Genomic DNA, 23,534 nt, shown 5'->3' on the forward strand with positions numbered 1-23,534 from the left:
ATCATTGGTGGCCAATGGCTTTGAGGGTGAGGTCAGGCTCATCGATTTCGTCTATCATGTAGAGGATTTGAAGGGATGGGAGGGCTAACATGATTAGGACAATGGCGGGTAGGATTGTTCAGACAAGTTCTACTTCTTGTGCATCGACGGTATTAGAGGATAGTTTTTCTATAAGTATAAGAGCTAGTAAATACAGGACTAGGCTACAAATGGCTAGAGCGACTATTAAGACGTGGTCGTGAAATTCAATAAGTTCTTCTATAATAGGGGATGAAGCGTCTTGAAAACCAAATTGAGAGTGGTTGGCCATGGAGTTGGAATGGGATGTACTGGGTTTTCACCTGTGATTTAGTCTTGACAAGGCTATGTAATGATTTTACTAACAACCCATAAGAAAGAAGCATGAGTGGTTTGATGCGGTTGGCTTGAAACCAGCTTATGAGGGTTCGATTCCTTCCTTTCTTGTACTTGGACAAAAGCTGGTTCTTCAAAGGGATGATAGGGAGGAGGGCAGCCGTGAATTCATTCGATGTTTGTAGAGGTAAGTTCTGGTTGTACTACTTTCCGTTTGGATGCGAAGGCTTCTCAGATAATGAACATTAGTATAATTACAGCTACTATGGAGATGAGGGAGCCGATGGAGGATAGGGTATTTCATAGGGTATAAGCATCTGGGTAATCTGAGTATCGTCGTGGTATACCAGCTAGGCCTAGGAAATGTTGTGGGAAAAATGTTAGGTTGACTCCAAAGAATATTACTCCAAAGTGGGCCTTAGCTCATGTGGAGTGAAGGGTGTAGCCGGTGAACAGTGGGAATCAATGTGTGAAGCCAGTTAGAATGGCGAATACTGCCCCCATAGACAGTACATAGTGGAAGTGTGCAACTACGTAGTAGGTGTCGTGCAGGGCAATGTCTAGGGAGGAGTTGGCAAGGACGATGCCTGTTAGTCCACCAATGGTGAAGAGGAAAATAAAGCCTAGGGCTCATAGTATGGGTGGGTCTCATTTGATTGTTCCACCATGTAGGGTTGCTAATCAGCTGAAGACTTTGATGCCAGTGGGGATTGCAATGATTATGGTGGCGGATGTGAAGTAAGCTCGGGTGTCTACGTCCATACCAACTGTAAATATGTGGTGAGTTCATACGATAAAGCCTAGGAAGCCAATGGATAGTATGGCTCAGACTATGCCTATGTAGCCAAAGGGCTCTTTTTTACCGGCGTAATAGGCTACAACATGGGAAATAATTCCGAATCCTGGCAGGATAAGGATGTAGACCTCCGGATGGCCAAAAAATCAGAATAAGTGTTGATATAAAATTGGATCTCCGCCTCCTGCGGGGTCAAAGAATGTAGTGTTTAGGTTTCGATCTGTTAGAAGCATTGTAATGCCAGCAGCGAGGACTGGTAGGGAGAGGAGAAGTAGGACTGCAGTAATTAGGACACATCAGACGAATAGAGGGGTCTGGTATTGTGAGAGAGCAGGTGGTTTTCTATTGATTGCTGTGGTAATAAAGTTGATTGCTCCAAGGATGGATGAGACACCTGCCAGGTGAAGGGAGAAGATAGCAAGGTCTACTGATGCACCAGCGTGGGCTAGATTTCCTGCTAAGGGTGGGTATACTGTTCATCCTGTTCCGACTCCGGCTTCTACTGTAGAAGATGCTAGGAGAAGTAGGAAAGATGGGGGAAGTAATCAGAAGCTCATGTTATTTATTCGTGGAAATGCTATGTCGGGGGCACCAATTATTAGAGGTACTAATCAGTTGCCAAATCCTCCGATTATAATAGGCATTACTATAAAGAAAATCATAACGAAGGCATGTGCGGTGACGATTACATTGTAAATTTGGTCATCGCCTAGAAGGGTGCCTGGCTGCCCTAGTTCTGCTCGAATGAGGAGACTAAGGGCTGTGCCGATTATACCAGCTCATGCACCAAAAATAAGGTAAAGTGTGCCGATATCTTTGTGGTTAGTGGAGAATAGTCAACGGTTGATGAAAGTCATAGGTAAGATGGCTGAGTGTAGAAGCGTTAGGCTGTAGTCCTTTTTACAGAGGTTTAATTCCTCTTCTTATCGATTCTGTAGTGAAATTCATGTTGAGTTGCAAGCTCATTGATGTGCATTAAACATGTGCCGGGATCTAGTAGACAGAAGCCTGTTGGTTAGGGCATTTAGCTGTTAACTAAAATTTTATGGGATCAAAGCCCATCTGTCTAGGGGGAGGTTCTAGCTTAATTAAAGCATCTGAGTTGCATTCAGGAGATGCAGGTTAGTGTCCTGTGTACCTTAACAGAAACTACGAGGGATTAGCCCTTGTTTAAGGCTTTGAAGGCCTTCGGTTTAAATAACCTAAGTTTCTAGGGGATTGCGAGTACTATGGGAGATAGTGGCAGGAGCATAATTGATAGGGAGGTAAAGGTTGTGGTTATGGTGTTAGTTGGTTTGTTAGTTTGTCACTGTTTTATGTAGTTGGTGAAGTTTGGGGGTAGTGTGATGGTTGCACAGTAGGCCAGTCGTAGGTAGAAGAAAAGTCCAAGTAAAGAGAGTAGGCTAATAGCTGTGCGTAATACTGTTAGTTCTTGTTTTGTGAGCTCTTGAATAATTAACCACTTGGGTAGGAATCCTGTTAGGGGAGGAAGACCTGCGAGGGAGAGGAGGGTGAGCATGAGGATTGTGGTGAGTGATGGGATTTTGGTTCATGTGGATATAACAGGGGATAGTTTTAGGGTATTGGTTGTGTTAAGGATGAGGAAGATGGCAGAAGTTGTTACAGTGTAGAGATAGAACGTAATTAAAGTTAGATTGGGGTTGTAGTTGAGAATAATGGCTATTCATCCTAGGTGTGCGATGGATGAGAAAGCTAAAATTTTGCGAGTTTGGGTTTGGTTAAGTCCTATTCAGCCACCTAGGGCAGCGGAAGCAATAGCTATTGAAGATAGGAGAGTTGGGTTGAGTGAAGGGGATGTTAGGTAGAATAGTGTGGTTGGTGGAAATTTTATGACTGTGGCTAGTAGGAGGCATGTTGTCATAGTTGAACCTTGAAGAACTTCTGGAAATCAGAAATGAAATGGGACTAAGCCTAGTTTAATTGAGATTGCAATAGTTAGTAGTATGCATGATATGGGGTGGGTTAGTTGGGTGATGTCTCATTGGCCAGAGAATCATGCATTGGTCATGCTGGAGAATAGAAGTAGCGTAGATGCGGCTGCCTGGGTTAGAAAGTATTTAGTAGAGGCTTCAATGGCTCGTGGATGGTGGCTTTTAGAGATTAATGGAAGAATAGCTAAAGTGTTAATTTCTAAGCCAACTCATGCTATTATTCAGTGGTTACTTGAAATTGTGATTGAGGTTCCTAAGAGCAGGCTTATTGTGGAGATTAGTTTAGCTTGGGGATTCATTAGTAAGGGAAGGAGTTAAACCATCATTTTCGGGGTATGGGCCCGATAGCTTAATTAGCTGACCTTACTAGAAAATAATATAGAGGGAGTATAGAGGATTTTGATTCCTTTAGTGTAGGTTCGATTCCTACATTTCTAAAATTAGGAAATGAGAGGATTGGTATACCTCTATGTTTACTTTATCATAGTAACCCTTTTGGATTCAGGCACATTTCCTTGAGTGTCTTAGGTAGGGGGGTAGGCCTGCATAGGAGATAGGAAGGCTGGTATGCCATAGGCATAAGGCTAATGTTAGGGGTAAGAAGTTTTTTCAGAGCAAATGTATGAGTTGATCATATCGGAATCGAGGGTAAGAGGCGTGGATTCATAAGAATCCTGCGGAAAGGAGGAGGGTTTTTGTAGCTAGAGTAGGGGGAATGAGTTCCTGAGGGAGATTAAGTGAGCTGGGGTTTAGGAATAGAATGGTTGTGAGTGCGTTTATTAGTATAATGTTAGCATATTCGGCGAGAAAAAATAAGGCGAATGGCCCTGCGGCATCTTCTACGTTGAACCCTGAGACTAGTTCAGATTCTCCTTCTGTCAGGTCAAATGGAGCACGGTTTGTTTCGGCAAGAGTGGAGATATATCATATTATTGCTAGGGGTCAGGAGGAGAAAATGAGGTAGAGAGGTTCTTGAGTTGTAGCTAGGGTATTGAGGGTGTAGTTACCACTAAGGATAATTACGGATAGGAGAATAATGGCCAGGGTAACTTCGTAAGAGATAGTCTGTGTGACTGCTCGGAGGGCACCGATTAAGGCATATTTTGAGTTGGAGGCTCATCCTGATCATAGAATTGAATAGACTGCCAGGCTAGATAGGGCTAGAAGGAAGAGTATGCCAAAGTTTAGGTCGGTAAGGGGAAAGGGTAGGGGAAGTGGTGTTCAGATTGTAATTGCTAGGAGAAGGGCTAATATAGGGGTAGATATAAATAGATAGGGGGATGAAGTTGATGGACGAATAGGTTCTTTGATAAATAGCTTCACTCCATCTGCTATAGGTTGTAAGAGACCAAATGGTCCTACAATATTAGGGCCTTTCCGGGCTTGCATGTAACTTAGAATCTTACGTTCAACTAGGGTAAGAAATGCTACGGCGATGAGGATGGAGAGAACATAGGATATTGATATAATAAGGTAAGTGAGGGTTAAGTGAATTGTCATGTGATTTGTGTCGGAGCTAGGGAGAGGATTTGAACCTCTGGGTAAAGGACTTAAGCCTTCTGCATTTGCCAAGCTCTGCCACGCTAGCGGTCCTTTTCTAGGAGGGAGTTGTGGTGAAGCTCTTAGTAATTTAGTTGGGTTCATTACTGGGTGCGAAGGCGTGCTTGTGGTATAGGCCTTACTTCTTCGGTCCTTTCGTACTAGAAGGAGTTATAACATAGATAGAAACCGACCTGGATTACTCCGGTCTGAACTCAGATCACGTAGGACTGTTAATCGTTGAACAAACGAACCCTTGGTAGCGGTTGCACCACTAGGATGTCCTGATCCAACATCGAGGTCGTAAACCTCCTTGTCGATGTGGGCTCTTGAAGGAGATTGCGCTGTTATCCCTGGGGTAGCTAGGTTCATTACTCAATTATATTGGGTCTGGTTGCTATTAGCACGTTGATGGGTAGTTCTTGGTTAAGATGGATTGTCTGGTATTTGGAGGTTGAGTTTGTCTCCAAGGTCGCCCCAACCAAAAAATGCACACCAGCAAAATCCCGGGGAGTGGGCCCTGTAGGTGAGTATTGTTTATGGGAGTGGTAGCAGATTTTAAAGTTCCACAGGGTCTTCTTGTCTTATGGGGATATTCCTGCTTTTGCACAGGGAGATCAATTTCACTGATTATCTGTAGGAGACAGCTAAGACCTCGTTAAGCCATTCATACAAGTCCCGATTTATGGGACAATTGATTGCGCTACCTTTGCACGGTTAGGATACCGCGGTCGTTGAACGTATTGTCACTGGGCAGGCTTCACCTTTAATACTTGGTTTGCTAAAGGCTATGTTTTTGGTAAACAGTCGGGCCTTGGATTTGCCTAGTTCCTTTTACAGATTTTAATCGTCTTTGGGGGCGCTCCATAGGTGGGTTAACAGAGTTTTGGGTATAAGGTCTTGTTAAGGTTAGAAAATATCCTGTGGATTGTTAATAATGTTGTAATGTAAGCTTGCGCCATAGAGGGGATCCCTAGTTACTTATTTTAGCATAAATTCTCTTATTTAATATAAGTTGGCCTATTGGGGAAGAGGGAGTCATAAGGGAGTTTGGATTTTTTTGGGAGAGGAGCTTTGACGCATTCTTTAATGGTGGCTGCTTGAAGGCCCACAGTTAAGTAGTAATTGAATTTATCCGCTAGGGGAGAGTGTACTCTTTTTTTAAAGGAGCTGTACCTCCTTTAAATAGCCCTTAATTCGCTTCATGTGGGTTGAGTGTAGTCCTGGGAGGTGAATTAAGAGGGAACTAAGATTCATTTCACAGGCAACCAGCTATCACCCAGCTCGATTGACTTTTCACCTCTACTAACGAGTCTTCCCACTCTTTTGCAACAGAGACGGGTTTGCTCAATAGATAGCTGCTCGTGAGTAGCTCGCTTGGGTTTCGGGGAGGCAAGCTTAAATTGGCGTTTTGCTTGGGTAGTTTCTCGCTAAATCATGATGCAAAAGGTACAAGGGTTGGTCTTTGCTATTTATTGCTTGGTTTGTCATTACTATTTCATCCTTCCCTTACGGTACATGATCTCTATTGCGTCTTGAGTTTACCTTTCTATCGCCTATACTAGGTTGAGTAAGAGAATGTTTTGATTTAATAGGTGGTATTAACTTGGTTTATATGTAATCTGGTAGAAGAGCTAGAGTTAGGCTTCAAGGCGATCTGATATGGGGCAGATATCTTTCAGGTGTAAGCTGAATGCTTTAGTTATAGCTACGCCTTGGTAGACTAAGTGCACCTTCCGGTACACTTACCTTGTTACGACTTGCCTCATCTCTAGCTTAGGGGTTTATTATAAATAGAATTAATTATAGCTTGTGAGGAAGGTGACGGGCGGTATGTACGTGCTCCAGAGCCAGCTTAAAGGAGGCATTATTATCCTGCTTTACTGCTAAATCCGCCTTTTAGGGGTGATTTCACACTCCTTGTCGTGAGGTATTCTATGTTAGAAAATGTAGCCCATTTCTACCATCTCATGAGCTATACCTTGACCTGTCTTACTAGTGGGATGTTGCTGTTGTGCCCACTGTTAAACCCTCAGTTTAGGGGTGGGCTGACGACGGCGGTATATAGGCTGATTTGGCAAGGGATGGTTGGGTGTATCGTGGGTTATCGGTTATAGAACAGTCTCCTCTAGGTGGGTTTGGAGCACCGCCAAGTCCTTAGAGTTTTAAGCGTTTGTGCTCGTAGTTCTCAGGCAGATGCTTAAGTGGTGAAAGCATCAGGATTTAGGGCCAGGCATAGTGGGGTATCTAATCCCAGTTTGTGTCCTGGCTTTCGTGGAGTTTTGTTGATCATGAAGCTAAGATCATTTCTATGGGAGTGTTAGATGTATCTTGTGCTTATAACAGCTTGGTTACATTTCAGTCTTAGTTGTAGTGATAGTGGAAAACCACTCTTTACGCCGTATAAAGTTAATTTGGGTTTCTTGTGTGACCGCGGTGGCTGGCACAAGATTTACCAACCCTAGTAGGTTGCTTTAACTAAGTCAAGTTTACACTTATTGCTTAATATTGATTACTGCTGAAAACCCGTGGGGGCGTGGCTAGGCAAGGCGTTTTGGGCTACAATTGGAGTGGTGTGCCTGATGCCTGCTCCTGCTGTCTTTTTAAGGTGCTGAGGGCATTTTCACTGGGATGCGGATACTTGCATGTATATATTTGGCAAGAACTAACTGTAAGGTTAGGACTAAGTCTTTTTTGTCCTTGGGTATGTGCAATAGCCGTCTTAACATCTTCAGTGTTATGCTTTATTGTAAGCTACAAGGACTAAGGCTGTTTTAGGCATAGTGATTATTATTGGGGCTTGTTTTAGTTGTAGTGATGGTTGACATTGATTTAGGGTTTGTTTAGTGGTTGGAGAAGTAGTTCAATTGGATAACAAAAATGTGTTGTTGAGGGGCTTTGAGGGGTAGAAAGGGGTGGGTTTGTTAAGGTTTTATGTTCTTGTAGTTGAAATTACAACGATGGTTTTTCAGGCCAAAGGTCTTGGATAGAAGCCAAGCAGGAATTGTTATGACGTACTTTATACTATTTTTAAGTGTTAGCTTTATTTTGGGGGGATTAGCAGTTGCTTCTAATCCTTCTCCATACTATGCAGTAGTGGGGTTAGTGTTGGCGTCTATTGTAGGGTGTGGATGGTTAATGAGTTTGGGGGTGTCTTTTGTATCATTAGTGCTATTTCTGGTGTATTTAGGTGGGATGTTGGTGGTTTTTGTGTATTCGGTCTCATTGGCAGCAGATCCATTTCCTGAAACTTGAGGGGACTGGCGGGTTGTTGGGTATGGTGCTGGGTTAGTTTTAGTGTTGGGGGGTGGGGTATTTATTGTAGGGCTATCTGAGTTAGAGTGGTTGGGGATGAACACGGTGGATAGTGGGGGTGTTTTATCTGTTCGGTTGGATTTTGAGGGAGCGGCCATGTTTTATTCTTGGGGGGTTGGTCAATTTTTAATTGCGGGCTGGGGTCTGTTGCTGACGTTGTTTGTTGTACTAGAACTTGTACGAGGGTTGTCTCGTGGGGCGATTCGGGCGGTCTAAGGTGGTGTGGTTCAGAGAATAGTTTAATGAAAATGCCAGCTTTGGGAGTTGGTGATAAAGGTTTGATTCCTTTTTTTCTGAAGGGTTGGAAAAAAGTTTGGGGTTAACTGTTAAAGGCCCATGCGGGCGGGATGTTAATTAGAGTAGTAGGGGTGATTAATTGGTGGGGAAAAGAGGAAATGATGGGGTAGATTAAAGTGTAAACAAACAAACAAACAAGCAATTAACAAATGAATGATAAAGGGAAATGATGGGGTAGATTAAAGTGTAAACAAACAAACAAACAAGCAATTAACAAATGAATGATAAAGGGAAATGATGGGGTAGATTAAAGTGTAAACAAACAAACAAACAAGCAATTAACAAATGAATGATAAAGGGAAATGATGGGGTAGATTAAAGTGTAAACAAACAAACAAACAAGCAATTAACAAATGAATGATAAAGGGAAATGATGGGGTAGATTAAAGTGTATTAAAAAATTTAACAAATTGATGATACAAATGTTTTAATTGGAAAATTAGGGGAATGGAAAGTTTATAAAATTTGAAATTTTTGTTAAAAGTTTAAAAAACAAAAATTATTGATGATTAGAGGGAAAGTCCCTAGATCATTGCAAAAAATGGCAAAATTTTTGCAATTTTTTGCAATTTTTTGTGAAATTGACGACAAAAAATATGTCTGGCGTGCATTAATTAAACTGCAACTTGATGAGAGACGTAATGGAAAAACCAAGCCAACAGCACGTGACGGTGCATCAGTACATCAATTATGAGACCGAATAGCACACTTGGAAACCATATCATTAATTTTCACGCGAAAGTGAGAAAACCGCTCGCCGACCATAAGGGGTACATGTCAACCATATATGGGAGCCCCCTGGCGGAGCACTCTGAAGGGCTTATTGAGATCTACCCAAAAAAAAAAAACCAAAAGTTTAGAAGAGGGAAAATGCCGCGATCACGAGGTCCAAATTGGCCGAGCATCCCCAACCATTAGTAACGGAGCGCAAGTTTAGGAAAATCAAGCAAGTTATGGCCCTGACCGAGGAACCAGAGGCGACAAAGAGCAAGTTATGAGAGTGGGTTATTGGTGGAGAGGGAAAGAATACACCTGAAGCTGGACATGATAAACATTACTAACGCCGGGTTGCTGGTTTCTCGTGAGGAGTACGACTAATAAATAACCCAGCACTTCTTGGTTGGTACATAGAGCAAGGTTAAGTGGTGAGTGGTCCATGGACCATGGATTCTAGGTCCTGTGGCGTTCCTCGTATTGAGGGGGATTTTATGCGAAAATTAGCGGTTTTAGGTTTTAGTTCGGTTAGCGGGATTATTCCTAGAACATGACATGTTATGTCCTTGTGTGGGAATGTGCCTAGGTCTGTTGATGACAAGTTTTGGATTGTATGGGAGATAGTATGAAATATTTGGATGGACTTGCAATAATATTATGTCAGATTTTCCTACATGCATGTTATGTCTAATGTGGTGGAGAATGCTATGCAAAGTAATACATACCGTAGGGTATGGGAGGGAGGGGGGGGCCCCTCCCCTTGATGTACGTGTTGATTGGAAAGTTGGGGGGTGTTTGGGTATTTTTTGGAAAACTCTAAGAAGGGGGTAGCCTTCAGTCTTTGGTTTACAAGACCAACGTTTTTTATAAACTATTAGAGTAGTTAGAGGTTGAGTATCTTATTTTCTAGGAGGCTGGTGATGGGAAATAAGATGAGAATGATTGTGAAGTACGTAGTTGAGGCAAGTTGTCCGATGATAATAAATGGATGTTCGACCGGTTGGCTACCGATTCATGTAAGGATTAAAAGATTTGTTACTAGGATTCAGAATAAAAGTTGGGAGAGAGGTCGGAAGGTTATAGTTCGCTGTTTTGATATGTGGAGGAATGGGGCTAGAAATAGGATTAAGACGGAGGCGGCTAGGGCTAGGACTCCTCCTAATTTGTTGGGGATTGATCGTAGGATAGCATATGCAAATAGGAAGTACCACTCAGGTTTGATGTGGGGAGGTGTTACTAATGGGTTTGCGGGTGTAAAATTTTCTGGATCTCCTAGGAGGTTAGGTGAGAATATGGCAAGTGTTATTAGAGGAATGAGGAGGAACAAAAGGCCTAGAATATCCTTTATCGAGAAATAGGGGTGGAATGGGATTTTGTCGCAGTCTGAATAAATACCTAGGGGGTTGTTTGAGCCTGTTTCATGTAAGAAAGTTAAGTGGATGAGGGTGAGGCCTGCAATTAGGAATGGGAGGAGGAAGTGGAGGGCAAAGAACCGGGTAAGTGTGGGGTTGTCGACTGAGAATCCTCCTCAAGCTCATTCTACAAGTGTTTGGCCAATGTAAGGAATTGCTGAGAATAGGTTAGTAATTACTGTAGCGCCTCAGAATGATATTTGGCCTCATGGGAGGACATATCCTACGAAGGCAGTTGCTATTAGAGTTAAGAGGAGAATAACTCCTGTGTTTCAGGTTTCTTTATATAGGTAGGAGCCATAGTAGAATCCTCGTCCGATGTGCAGGTAAATGCATATGAAGAAGAAGGAGGTGCCGTTTGCATGGAGGTTTCGGATTAGTCAGCCGAATTGAACATTTCGGCATGTATGGGCGACGGATGTGAATGCCAGGGTGATATCCGCTGTATAATGTATTGCTAGTAGGAGGCCAGTGGTGACTTGGATTGTTAGACAGATGCCAAGAAGTGATCCAAAGTTTCATCAGGCAGAAATGTTTGGTGGTGTTGGGAGGTCAATTAAAGAATTGTTGATTATTTTTATTAGGGCGCGATGTTTTCGTAAGTTAGGGGCCATTAATTCTTAGTTCTGTGCAAATAAGATTATAATTAAGATAGATAAAGCGAAGGATCCTAGATAGGTTTTGATTAGTCCGGAGTGTAGAGTAGTTGAGATTTTGGATATTTTGAGTTGAAGGGTCGCTAGCCCTTCTGGGCCTATTTTTTTATATCAGGATAGGTCGATTAAATGGGATGCAATGTTCTGGCCGTTGTTTAGGAGTTTAGTAGAGCTGAGGCGGTGTATAAGGGGATTAAAATATCCTAGAGTGCTGGAGAAGTTTATAGTGGTATTTTGTTTGGGGGCAGAGAAGGTATGTGTGAGTTTTGATAGTTCTAATGCCAGAATGATGCCTAATGTTGTAATAATGATAGCAGTGGTTTTTGTGACCAGTGGTATAGTTATAGGAGGGGTTTTTGTAGGGGAGATATAGGAGGTAATTAATAGGCCAGCTATAATACTTCCTAGAGCGAGACGAGTAATTGGGTTCGTGACTGCTGGGTTGTTTTCATTGATGGGAGTAATGGAGGGAATCCGGGTGTAGTCAGTTTGTACTAGTAGGGCTATACGTAGGCTGTAAGTTGCAGTGAAAGCTGTAGCTACGAGGGTTAGGAGGAGTGCTCAGGTGTTTAGATAGGAGGTGTTAAGACTTTGGATAATGAGATCTTTTGAGTAAAACCCTGCTAAAAATGGTGTTCCTATGAGAGCTAAATTTCCGATTGTCAGGCATGAGGTAGTTGTAGGGAGTAGTTTCTGTAATCCTCCTATTTTTCGAATGTCTTGTTCACCGTTAAGGCTGTGAATGATAGACCCAGAGCAAAGGAAGAGTATGGCTTTAAAGAATGCATGTGTAGAGATGTGTAGGAAGGCTAGTTGGGGTAGATTTAGGCCAATAGTGACTATTATTAGTCCTAGTTGGCTGGATGTAGAGAAGGCAATAATTTTTTTGATGTCGTTTTGGGTAAGAGCGCATGTAGCGGCAAATAGGGTGGATAGGGCACCTATACAAAGGCACATAGTTAGGGCAATTTGGTTGTTACATAATATGTGGTGAGTGCGAATAAGTAAGAAGATTCCGGCAACTACTATTGTGCTGGAATGGAGTAGGGCAGATACAGGGGTTGGTCCTTCTATAGCTGCTGGGAGTCATGGGTGTAGGCCAAATTGGGCGGATTTACCTGTGGCGGCTAGGATGAGCCCTAAGAGAGGGAGAAGGGTTTTGGGTTTGGGGAGGATTGCTGTTGAATTTCTCAGGTGTTTATTGAGGATGCTAGTCATGCTATGCAGAGGATTAGTCCAATATCCCCGATACGGTTGTAAAGTACGGCTTGAAGTGCAGCGGTGTTGGCTTCTGCTCGACCGTGTCACCATCCAATCAGGAGGAAGGACATAATTCCGACTCCCTCTCAGCCGATAAATAAGAGGAATATGTTATTAGCGATGATTAAGGTGAGTATTGCAACGAGAAAGATTAGAAGGTAAAGAGAGAATTTTGTGGTGTGGGGTTCTGAGGCTATATATCATGTTGTAAATTGAAGAATAGATCATGTTACGAATAGTGCAATAGGAAAAAACGTTAAGGAGTATTGGTCTATTTTAAGGCTAAAAGGGATTTTGAAGTTCGCAATAAATTTTCATTCTCAATAGAAAGTGGTATTTTCCATATTTAGGTAGATGGAGAGGATTATGGGAATTAAACTGACTATGAAGGAAGTTTTAACAGTGTGTATGATGGTTGTTGGAGAGTTTAGATAGTTTTTGGATAGGAGGGGGAGTAAGATGGGTATAGAGAGGGTAGCCAGGGTCAAGAATATAGAGGTGTTGAGGATTAATGGGTAGTCCATTACTTTTACTTGGACTTGCACCAAGATGAATGGCTCCTAAGACCAGTGGATTGCTATTATCCTTTAAAAGTAAGGGGGCTGAGGTCTTAGGCTCAGATGCAAGAGTTAGCAGTTCTTGTTGGTTAAACCTCCCCTCGGCAGGCAAGAAGAGTTTAACTTCTATTGTTAGGATCACAGTCTAATGTTTGGTTTAAAACATTGCTTGCATGTGGGAATTCCTGAGATTAGCTCTGGTTTTAGGATGAGGAGGAGGGAGGGTAGGATATGAAGTGTTATAAGGAGATGTTCTCGTGTATTTGAATTTTGGGTGGTTGTAATATAGGTTGGAGTTGGACCTCGTTGGGTTATAAGGAGTATGTAGAGGGCATAGGCTGCAGTTAGTAGAGTTGCGGCTCCGGTTAGGATAATGGTGAAGGTGGATCAGTTGAAGAGCGCAATTATGATAGTTAATTCAGCTATCAGGTTAGTAGTAGGAGGAAGGGCTATGTTTGTTAGGTTGGCTAGGAGCCATCAGACTCCTGTTAGAGGTAAAAGGGGTTGTAGGCCTCGTGTTAGAAGGAGAGTACGACTATGTATGCGTTCATAGTTTGTATTGGCTAGGCAAAATAGCATGGAAGAGGTAAGTCCATGTGAAATCATTAGGATTATGGCCCCTGAAAAGGATCAGTGGGTTTGGATTATTGTTGCGGCAATGACTAGACCTATGTGGCTTACTGAGGAGTAGGCGATTAATGACTTAAGGTCGATTTGGCGTAGGCAGATGGAGCTTGTCATTAGTGCCCCTCATAAGGCTAGGGTTAAAAATGGGTAGTAGAGGTAGTCTAATAGGGAGTTTGTAATTATTGAGGTACGTATAATGCCGTATCCCCCAAGTTTGAGGAGGAGCGCAGCTAGGAGTATAGACTCTGCGATTGGTGCCTCTACGTGGGCTTTTGGGAGTCACAGATGTAGACCGTAAAGGGGAGCTTTCACTATGAAAGCGAGCAATAGAGCTAGACTTGATATGAGGCCTGTTCAGGAGTTTGTAAGAGGTGAGTGTGAAAGTTTTATTATAGTGATGTGTATAGTTCCTGTTTGAGTGTGAAGATAGAGGATTACTACTAGTAGGGGAAGAGAACTAATTAGTGTATAAAATAAGAGGTAGATTCCAGCACTTAAACGTTCTGGTTGGCTACCTCATCGTGTGATTAGAATTAGGGTAGGGATTAGGGTAGCTTCGAATGCGATATAAAATAATATCAGTTCTAAGGCTGAGAAGGCCAAGATAATGAATGGTTGGGTGAGGATTATGGTTATGGTAAAAATATATTTTCGTGTGGGAGGTTCTTGTTGAAGGTGATTTTGGTTTGCCAGAATTATAAGAGGTAGAAGTCAACAAGATAGAACTAATAAGGGGGATGAAATTTGATCGGTTCCAAGTCATGGTGATAGGTTTTTGCTAGGGTAATAGGTTGAAGGAAGTCATTGTAAGCTAGCGGTTGCAATTAAGAGACTGTGCGAGGTGACATTGAGTCATAGAAATTTTGGAGGAGATAAGAGGGTTATGGGGAGTAATATGATTGTGGGAAGAATAATTTTTAACATTGTAGAAGGTTTAGATTGTGTAAATGATCTGATCCGTGAGTTCGGGTGGAAGCTACTAGGACTGCTAGACCAACGCCTGCTTCACAGACTGAGAACGCTAACATAAGAATGGGTATTAAGGTGGGGGATGTTGTCTGGGTTTGAATAGGTCACATAGAGAGGGCAATGTATATTGATAGTATTATACTTTCTGAGCATAACAGGGCAGAAATTAGGTGTATTCGGTGAAAGGCTAGTCCTAGACTACTTAGGGTGAAGGCAGAGTAGAAGCTTAGATGCAGAAAGGTCATTGAGAAAGTCACGGGGTAGGACTGTGGTTTGTTGAGCCGAAATCAACTGTCTTTGCTAGACTAACTTTCTGAAGTTATTCTGCTCATTCTAAGCCCCCTTGAATTCATTCATAAATTAGCCCTAGTGCGAGGAGGAGAATGACTGCGGAGGTTCATGTTAGGGTAGTGAGAGGGGAGAGGAGTTGAGTAGCCCATGGGGAGGGGCAGTAGGAGGGTAATTTCTAGGTCGAACAAGAGGAATAAGATTGCGACAAGGAAGAATCGGATTGAAAATGGGAGGCGGGCAGAGCCCAGTGGGTCAAAGCCACATTCGTATGGGGATAATTTTTCTGAATCTGGACTTATTTGAGCTAATCAAAGGTTTAGTGAAGTTAGGATAATACATAGTGATAGGGAAATTGTGAATATAAAGAGGATTATGTTAATTGCCTTTCTCTGGTTTTGATCCAGATTTTAGAGATTGGAAGTCAATTGTAATTAATATACTAGAAGGGCAAGATCCTCATCAATAGATTGTTATGTAGAGGAACAGTCAGATAATGCCAACAAAATGTCAGTATCAGGCCGCTGCTTCAAAGCCAAAGTGGTGGTTGGATGTGAAGTGGAATTTTACGAGGCAGAGGAGGCAAATCAAGAGGAAGGAGGATCCAATGATTACGTGGAGACCATGAAATCCTGTGGCGACAAAAAAGGTTGATCCATAGACTCCGTTGGCAATTGAGAATGGAGCTTCATAATATTCTATTGCTTGAAGTGCTGTAAAGTAGAATCCTAATAGGACGGTTATAAGTAGGGCTTGGGTAGCTTGGTTCCGATTGCCCTCTGTAATGCTGTGATGTGCTCATGTAACAGTGACTCCTGAGGCTAGGAGGATAGCAGTGTTTAGTAGGGGGACTTCTATTGGGTTTAGAGGTTTGATCCCTATAGGAGGTCATTGCCCTCCGAGTTCTGGGGTGGGAACTAAGCTGGAGTGGAAGAATGCTCAGAAGAATCCTAGGAAGAAGAATGCTTCGGATGTAATAAATAGAATTATTCCGTAATGTAAGCCCTTTTGGACTGTGGGGGTATGGTGGCCTTGGAATGTGCTTTCTCGTACGATGTCACGTCATCATTGGAGTATCACTAGGACTATAGAGAGTAGGCCTAGGAGTAAGAGTTGGATAGAGCTGTGGTGAAATCATATGGCTAGTCCAGAGGTGGTGAGGAGGGCGGCCGCTGCTCCAAAAATGGGTCAAGGGCTTGGATCTACTATGTGAAATGAGTGGGCTTGGTGTGTCATTAAGGGTTAAATGTTTTCTTGTAAGTAAAGGCTTAGAAGAAGTACAAAGACATATGCTTGGATTATTGCTACGGTTACTTCTAGAATTGTCAAGAGGAGTAGAATAGTTATAGTTAGAAGAGACACGGTGGGCATGATGGGAAGGAGGACGGTAGTGGCTGTTGAAATGAGTTGGATGAGTAGGTGTCCAGCTGTGAGGTTGGCTGTGAGGCGAACTCCTAAGGCCAGAGGACGAATGAGAAGGCTTGTTGTTTCAATTATGATGAGAGCAGGAATTAGAGGTGTTGGGGTGCCTTCTGGTAGAAGGTGTCCAAGAGAAGCTGAGGGTTGGTTTCGTAGGCCTGTTAGCAGGGTGGCAAGTCATAGAGGGAAGGTGAGGGCTAGGTTTATTGATAGTTGGGTGGTAGGTGTGAATGTGTAAGGTAGGAGGCCTAATAGGTTAATAGCTAGAAGTATAATTATGAGTGATGATAGGATTAGGGCTCATTTATGGCCTTTTTTGTTTAATGGGGTTATTAGTTGTTTTGTGATTAAGTGGAGGAATCAGAGTTGAAGAGTTGAGAGACGATTTGTAATTCATCGATTGCCAGGAGAAGGAAGTAATAGGGTTGGAAATAACAGTGAGACGAGGATGAGAGGGATTCCGAGGAGGGTTGGGCTTATGAATTGATCAAAGAAGCTTAGGTTCATGGTCAGTTTCAGGAGTGGGGTTTTGTAGTGAGTAGTGTTTTGTTGGAGGGAGGGTTGGTTGGGATAAATAGTAGGAGTTTGGGCTGCAGGATAAGAGAAAAAGTGAGTCATGAAGTAAGTATAATAAAAAGTCAAGGTGCGGGGTTTAGTTGGGGCATGTCATTAAGGAGGATGAATAATCCTCTTTCTCTAGCTTAAAAGGCTAGTGCTGGTTCATAGCTTCTTAATGATTAGGATGTTAGAAGTGAAGATCAGTTTTCGAAGTGTGTTAGAGGGGCTGATTCTACTACAATAGGTATGAAGCTGTGGTTGGCTCCACAGATTTCTGAGCACTGACCGTAGAAGACTCCAGGGCGGGTTGTGATAAAGGAAGTTTGGTTTAGTCGCCCTGGAATTGCATCGGTTTTTACACCAAGGCTAGGAACAGCTCAGGAGTGGAGAACGTCATCAACTGTAACAATAATTCGAATCGGGGATTCTATTGGAATGACGATGAGGTTATCAACTTCTAGGAGGCGGAAATGGCCGAGTGGTAGATCCATAGTTGGTAGTATGTAAGAGTCAAAAGATAAGTCTTTAAAGTCTGTGTATTCATAGGATCAGTATCATTGGTGGCCAATGGCTTTGAGGGTGAGGTCAGACTCATCGATTTCGTCTATCATGTAGAGGATTTGAAGGGATGGGAGGGCTAACATGATTAGGACAATGGCGGGTAGGATTGTTCAGACAAGTTCTACTTCTTGTGCATCGACGGTATTAGAGGATAGTTTTTCTATAAGTATAAGAGCTAGTAAATACAGGACTAGGCTACAAATGGCTAGAGCGACTATTAAGACGTGGTCGTGAAATTCAATAAGTTCTTCTATAATAGGGGATGAAGCGTCTTGAAAACCAAATTGAGAGTGGTTGGCCATGGAGTTGGAATGGGATGTACTGGGTTTTCACCTGTGATTTAGTCTTGACAAGGCTATGTAATGATTTTACTAACAACCCATAAGAAAGAAGCATGAGTGGTTTGATGCGGTTGGCTTGAAACCAGCTTATGAGGGTTCGATTCCTTCCTTTCTTGTACTTGGACAAAAGCTGGTTCTTCAAAGGGATGATAGGGAGGAGGGCAGCCGTGAATTCATTCGATGTTTGTAGAGGTAAGTTCTGGTTGTACTACTTTCCGTTTGGATGCGAAGGCTTCTCAGATAATGAACATTAGTATAATTACAGCTACTATGGAGATGAGGGAGCCGATGGAGGATAGGGTATTTCATAGGGTATAAGCATCTGGGTAATCTGAGTATCGTCGTGGTATACCAGCTAGGCCTAGGAAATGTTGTGGGAAAAATGTTAGGTTGACTCCAAAGAATATTACTCCAAAGTGGGCCTTAGCTCATGTGGAGTGAAGGGTGTAGCCGGTGAACAGTGGGAATCAATGTGTGAAGCCAGTTAGAATGGCGAATACTGCCCCCATAGACAGTACATAGTGGAAGTGTGCAACTACGTAGTAGGTGTCGTGCAGGGCAATGTCTAGGGAGGAGTTGGCAAGGACGATGCCTGTTAGTCCACCAATGGTGAAGAGGAAAATAAAGCCTAGGGCTCATAGTATGGGTGGGTCTCATTTGATTGTTCCACCATGTAGGGTTGCTAATCAGCTGAAGACTTTGATACCAGTGGGGATTGCAATGATTATGGTGGCGGATGTGAAGTAAGCTCGGGTGTCTACGTCCATACCAACTGTAAATATGTGGTGAGTTCATACGATAAAGCCTAGGAAGCCAATGGATAGTATGGCTCAGACTATGCCTATGTAGCCAAAGGGCTCTTTTTTACCGGCGTAATAGGCTACAACATGGGAAATAATTCCGAATCCTGGCAGGATAAGGATGTAGACCTCCGGATGGCCAAAAAATCAGAATAAGTGTTGATATAAAATTGGATCTCCGCCTCCTGCGGGGTCAAAGAATGTAGTGTTTAGGTTTCGATCTGTTAGAAGCATTGTAATGCCAGCAGCGAGGACTGGTAGGGAGAGGAGAAGTAGGACTGCAGTAATTAGGACACATCAGACGAATAGAGGGGTCTGGTATTGTGAGAGAGCAGGTGGTTTTCTATTGATTGCTGTGGTAATAAAGTTGATTGCTCCAAGGATGGATGAGACACCTGCCAGGTGAAGGGAGAAGATAGCAAGGTCTACTGATGCACCAGCGTGGGCTAGATTTCCTGCTAAGGGTGGGTATACTGTTCATCCTGTTCCGACTCCGGCTTCTACTGTAGAAGATGCTAGGAGAAGTAGGAAAGATGGGGGAAGTAATCAGAAGCTCATGTTATTTATTCGTGGAAATGCTATGTCGGGGGCACCAATTATTAGAGGTACTAATCAGTTGCCAAATCCTCCGATTATAATAGACATTACTATAAAGAAAATCATAACGAAGGCATGTGCGGTGACGATTACATTGTAAATTTGGTCATCGCCTAGAAGGGTGCCTGGCTGCCCTAGTTCTGCTCGAATGAGGAGACTAAGGGCTGTGCCGATTATACCAGCTCATGCACCAAAAATAAGGTAAAGTGTGCCGATATCTTTGTGGTTAGTGGAGAATAGTCAACGGTTGATGAAAGTCATAGGTAAGATGGCTGAGTGTAGAAGCGTTAGGCTGTAGTCCTTTTTACAGAGGTTTAATTCCTCTTCTTATCGATTCTGTAGTGAAATTCATGTTGAGTTGCAAGCTCATTGATGTGCATTAAACATGTGCCGGGATCTAGTAGACAGAAGCCTGTTGGTTAGGGCATTTAGCTGTTAACTAAAATTTTATGGGATCAAAGCCCATCTGTCTAGGGGGAGGTTCTAGCTTAATTAAAGCATCTGAGTTGCATTCAGGAGATGCAGGTTAGTGTCCTGTGTACCTTAACAGAAACTACGAGGGATTAGCCCTTGTTTAAGGCTTTGAAGGCCTTCGGTTTAAATAACCTAAGTTTCTAGGGGATTGCGAGTACTATGGGAGATAGTGGCAGGAGCATAATTGATAGGGAGGTAAAGGTTGTGGTTATGGTGTTAGTTGGTTTGTTAGTTTGTCACTGTTTTATGTAGTTGGTGAAGTTTGGGGGTAGTGTGATGGTTGCACAGTAGGCCAGTCGTAGGTAGAAGAAAAGTCCAAGTAAAGAGAGTAGGCTAATAGCTGTGCGTAATACTGTTAGTTCTTGTTTTGTGAGCTCTTGAATAATTAACCACTTGGGTAGGAATCCTGTTAGGGGAGGAAGACCTGCGAGGGAGAGGAGGGTGAGCATGAGGATTGTGGTGAGTGATGGGATTTTGGTTCATGTGGATATAACAGGGGATAGTTTTAGGGTATTGGTTGTGTTAAGGATGAGGAAGATGGCAGAAGTTGTTACAGTGTAGAGATAGAACGTAATTAAAGTTAGATTGGGGTTGTAGTTGAGAATAATGGCTATTCATCCTAGGTGTGCGATGGATGAGAAAGCTAAAATTTTGCGAGTTTGGGTTTGGTTAAGTCCTATTCAGCCACCTAGGGCAGCGGAAGCAATAGCTATTGAAGATAGGAGAGTTGGGTTGAGTGAAGGGGATGTTAGGTAGAATAGTGTGGTTGGTGGAAATTTTATGACTGTGGCTAGTAGGAGGCATGTTGTCATAGTTGAACCTTGAAGAACTTCTGGAAATCAGAAATGAAATGGGACTAAGCCTAGTTTAATTGAGATTGCAATAGTTAGTAGTATGCATGATATGGGGTGGGTTAGTTGGGTGATGTCTCATTGGCCAGAGAATCATGCATTGGTCATGCTGGAGAATAGAAGTAGCGTAGATGCGGCTGCCTGGGTTAGAAAGTATTTAGTAGAGGCTTCAATGGCTCGTGGATGGTGGCTTTTAGAGATTAATGGAAGAATAGCTAAAGTGTTAATTTCTAAGCCAACTCATGCTATTATTCAGTGGTTACTTGAAATTGTGATTGAGGTTCCTAAGAGCAGGCTTATTGTGGAGATTAGTTTAGCTTGGGGATTCATTAGTAAGGGAAGGAGTTAAACCATCATTTTCGGGGTATGGGCCCGATAGCTTAATTAGCTGACCTTACTAGAAAATAATATAGAGGGAGTATAGAGGATTTTGATTCCTTTAGTGTAGGTTCGATTCCTACATTTCTAAAATTAGGAAATGAGAGGATTGGTATACCTCTATGTTTACTTTATCATAGTAACCCTTTTGGATTCAGGCACATTTCCTTGAGTGTCTTAGGTAGGGGGGTAGGCCTGCATAGGAGATAGGAAGGCTGGTATGCCATAGGCATAAGGCTAATGTTAGGGGTAAGAAGTTTTTTCAGAGCAAATGTATGAGTTGATCATATCGGAATCGAGGGTAAGAGGCGTGGATTCATAAGAATCCTGCGGAAAGGAGGAGGGTTTTTGTAGCTAGAGTAGGGGGAATGAGTTCCTGAGGGAGATTAAGTGAGCTGGGGTTTAGGAATAGAATGGTTGTGAGTGCGTTTATTAGTATAATGTTAGCATATTCGGCGAGAAAAAATAAGGCGAATGGCCCTGCGGCATCTTCTACGTTGAACCCTGAGACTAGTTCAGATTCTCCTTCTGTCAGGTCAAATGGAGCACGGTTTGTTTCGGCAAGAGTGGAGATATATCATATTATTGCTAGGGGTCAGGAGGAGAAAATGAGGTAGAGAGGTTCTTGAGTTGTAGCTAGGGTATTGAGGGTGTAGTTACCACTAAGGATAATTACGGATAGGAGAATAATGGCCAGGGTAACTTCGTAAGAGATAGTCTGTGTGACTGCTCGGAGGGCACCGATTAAGGCATATTTTGAGTTGGAGGCTCATCCTGATCATAGAATTGAATAGACTGCCAGGCTAGATAGGGCTAGAAGGAAGAGTATGCCAAAGTTTAGGTCGGTAAGGGGAAAGGGTAGGGGAAGTGGTGTTCAGATTGTAATTGCTAGGAGAAGGGCTAATATAGGGGTAGATATAAATAGATAGGGGGATGAAGTTGATGGACGAATAGGTTCTTTGATAAATAGCTTCACTCCATCTGCTATAGGTTGTAAGAGACCAAATGGTCCTACAATATTAGGGCCTTTCCGGGCTTGCATGTAACTTAGAATCTTACGTTCAACTAGGGTAAGAAATGCTACGGCGATGAGGATGGAGAGAACATAGGATATTGATATAATAAGGTAAGTGAGGGTTAAGTGAATTGTCATGTGATTTGTGTCGGAGCTAGGGAGAGGATTTGAACCTCTGGGTAAAGGACTTAAGCCTTCTGCATTTGCCAAGCTCTGCCACGCTAGCGGTCCTTTTCTAGGAGGGAGTTGTGGTGAAGCTCTTAGTAATTTAGTTGGGTTCATTACTGGGTGCGAAGGCGTGCTTGTGGTATAGGCCTTACTTCTTCGGTCCTTTCGTACTAGAAGGAGTTATAACATAGATAGAAACCGACCTGGATTACTCCGGTCTGAACTCAGATCACGTAGGACTGTTAATCGTTGAACAAACGAACCCTTGGTAGCGGTTGCACCACTAGGATGTCCTGATCCAACATCGAGGTCGTAAACCTCCTTGTCGATGTGGGCTCTTGAAGGAGATTGCGCTGTTATCCCTGGGGTAGCTAGGTTCATTACTCAATTATATTGGGTCTGGTTGCTATTAGCACGTTGATGGGTAGTTCTTGGTTAAGATGGATTGTCTGGTATTTGGAGGTTGAGTTTGTCTCCAAGGTCGCCCCAACCAAAAAATGCACACCAGCAAAATCCCGGGGAGTGGGCCCTGTAGGTGAGTATTGTTTATGGGAGTGGTAGCAGATTTTAAAGTTCCACAGGGTCTTCTTGTCTTATGGGGATATTCCTGCTTTTGCACAGGGAGATCAATTTCACTGATTATCTGTAGGAGACAGCTAAGACCTCGTTAAGCCATTCATACAAGTCCCGATTTATGGGACAATTGATTGCGCTACCTTTGCACGGTTAGGATACCGCGGTCGTTGAACGTATTGTCACTGGGCAGGCTTCACCTTTAATACTTGGTTTGCTAAAGGCTATGTTTTTGGTAAACAGTCGGGCCTTGGATTTGCCTAGTTCCTTTTACAGATTTTAATCGTCTTTGGGGGCGCTCCATAGGTGGGTTAACAGAGTTTTGGGTATAAGGTCTTGTTAAGGTTAGAAAATATCCTGTGGATTGTTAATAATGTTGTAATGTAAGCTTGCGCCATAGAGGGGATCCCTAGTTACTTATTTTAGCATAAATTCTCTTATTTAATATAAGTTGGCCTATTGGGGAAGAGGGAGTCATAAGGGAGTTTGGATTTTTTTGGGAGAGGAGCTTTGACGCATTCTTTAATGGTGGCTGCTTGAAGGCCCACAGTTAAGTAGTAATTGAATTTATCCGCTAGGGGAGAGTGTACTCTTTTTTTAAAGGAGCTGTACCTCCTTTAAATAGCCCTTAATTCGCTTCATGTGGGTTGAGTGTAGTCCTGGGAGGTGAATTAAGAGGGAACTAAGATTCATTTCACAGGCAACCAGCTATCACCCAGCTCGATTGACTTTTCACCTCTACTAACGAGTCTTCCCACTCTTTTGCAACAGAGACGGGTTTGCTCAATAGATAGCTGCTCGTGAGTAGCTCGCTTGGGTTTCGGGGAGGCAAGCTTAAATTGGCGTTTTGCTTGGGTAGTTTCTCGCTAAATCATGATGCAAAAGGTACAAGGGTTGGTCTTTGCTATTTATTGCTTGGTTTGTCATTACTATTTCATCCTTCCCTTACGGTACATGATCTCTATTGCGTCTTGAGTTTACCTTTCTATCGCCTATACTAGGTTGAGTAAGAGAATGTTTTGATTTAATAGGTGGTATTAACTTGGTTTATATGTAATCTGGT

The 23,534-nt window shown here is 42.8% G+C and overlaps 2 long non-coding RNA genes across 2 annotated transcripts in view; one reads left to right on the plus strand and one right to left on the minus strand.

Annotated features, from left to right (window-relative positions):
• Positions 1–23,534, plus strand: part of LOC127473279 (uncharacterized) — a 65,874-nt gene that overhangs the window by 30,197 nt on the left and 12,143 nt on the right. The window contains exon 2 of the long non-coding RNA XR_007905345.1: positions 896–1,027. This is a non-coding gene — a long non-coding RNA (uncharacterized LOC127473279). The remainder of the gene's footprint in view (positions 1–895; positions 1,028–23,534) is intronic.
• Positions 3,668–23,333, minus strand: LOC127473281 (uncharacterized). The gene is made up of 2 exons (XR_007905347.1): positions 23,062–23,333; positions 3,668–5,794 (listed from the first exon to the last, which is right to left on the minus strand). It is a non-coding gene; the product is annotated as an uncharacterized LOC127473281 (long non-coding RNA).

This window comes from Manacus candei, unplaced genomic scaffold (genome assembly GCF_025592945.1).
Source record: "Manacus candei isolate 608988 ecotype Guabito, Panama unplaced genomic scaffold, ASM2559294v1 h1tg000035l, whole genome shotgun sequence".
NCBI classification, from domain to species: domain Eukaryota; kingdom Metazoa; phylum Chordata; class Aves; order Passeriformes; family Pipridae; genus Manacus; species Manacus candei.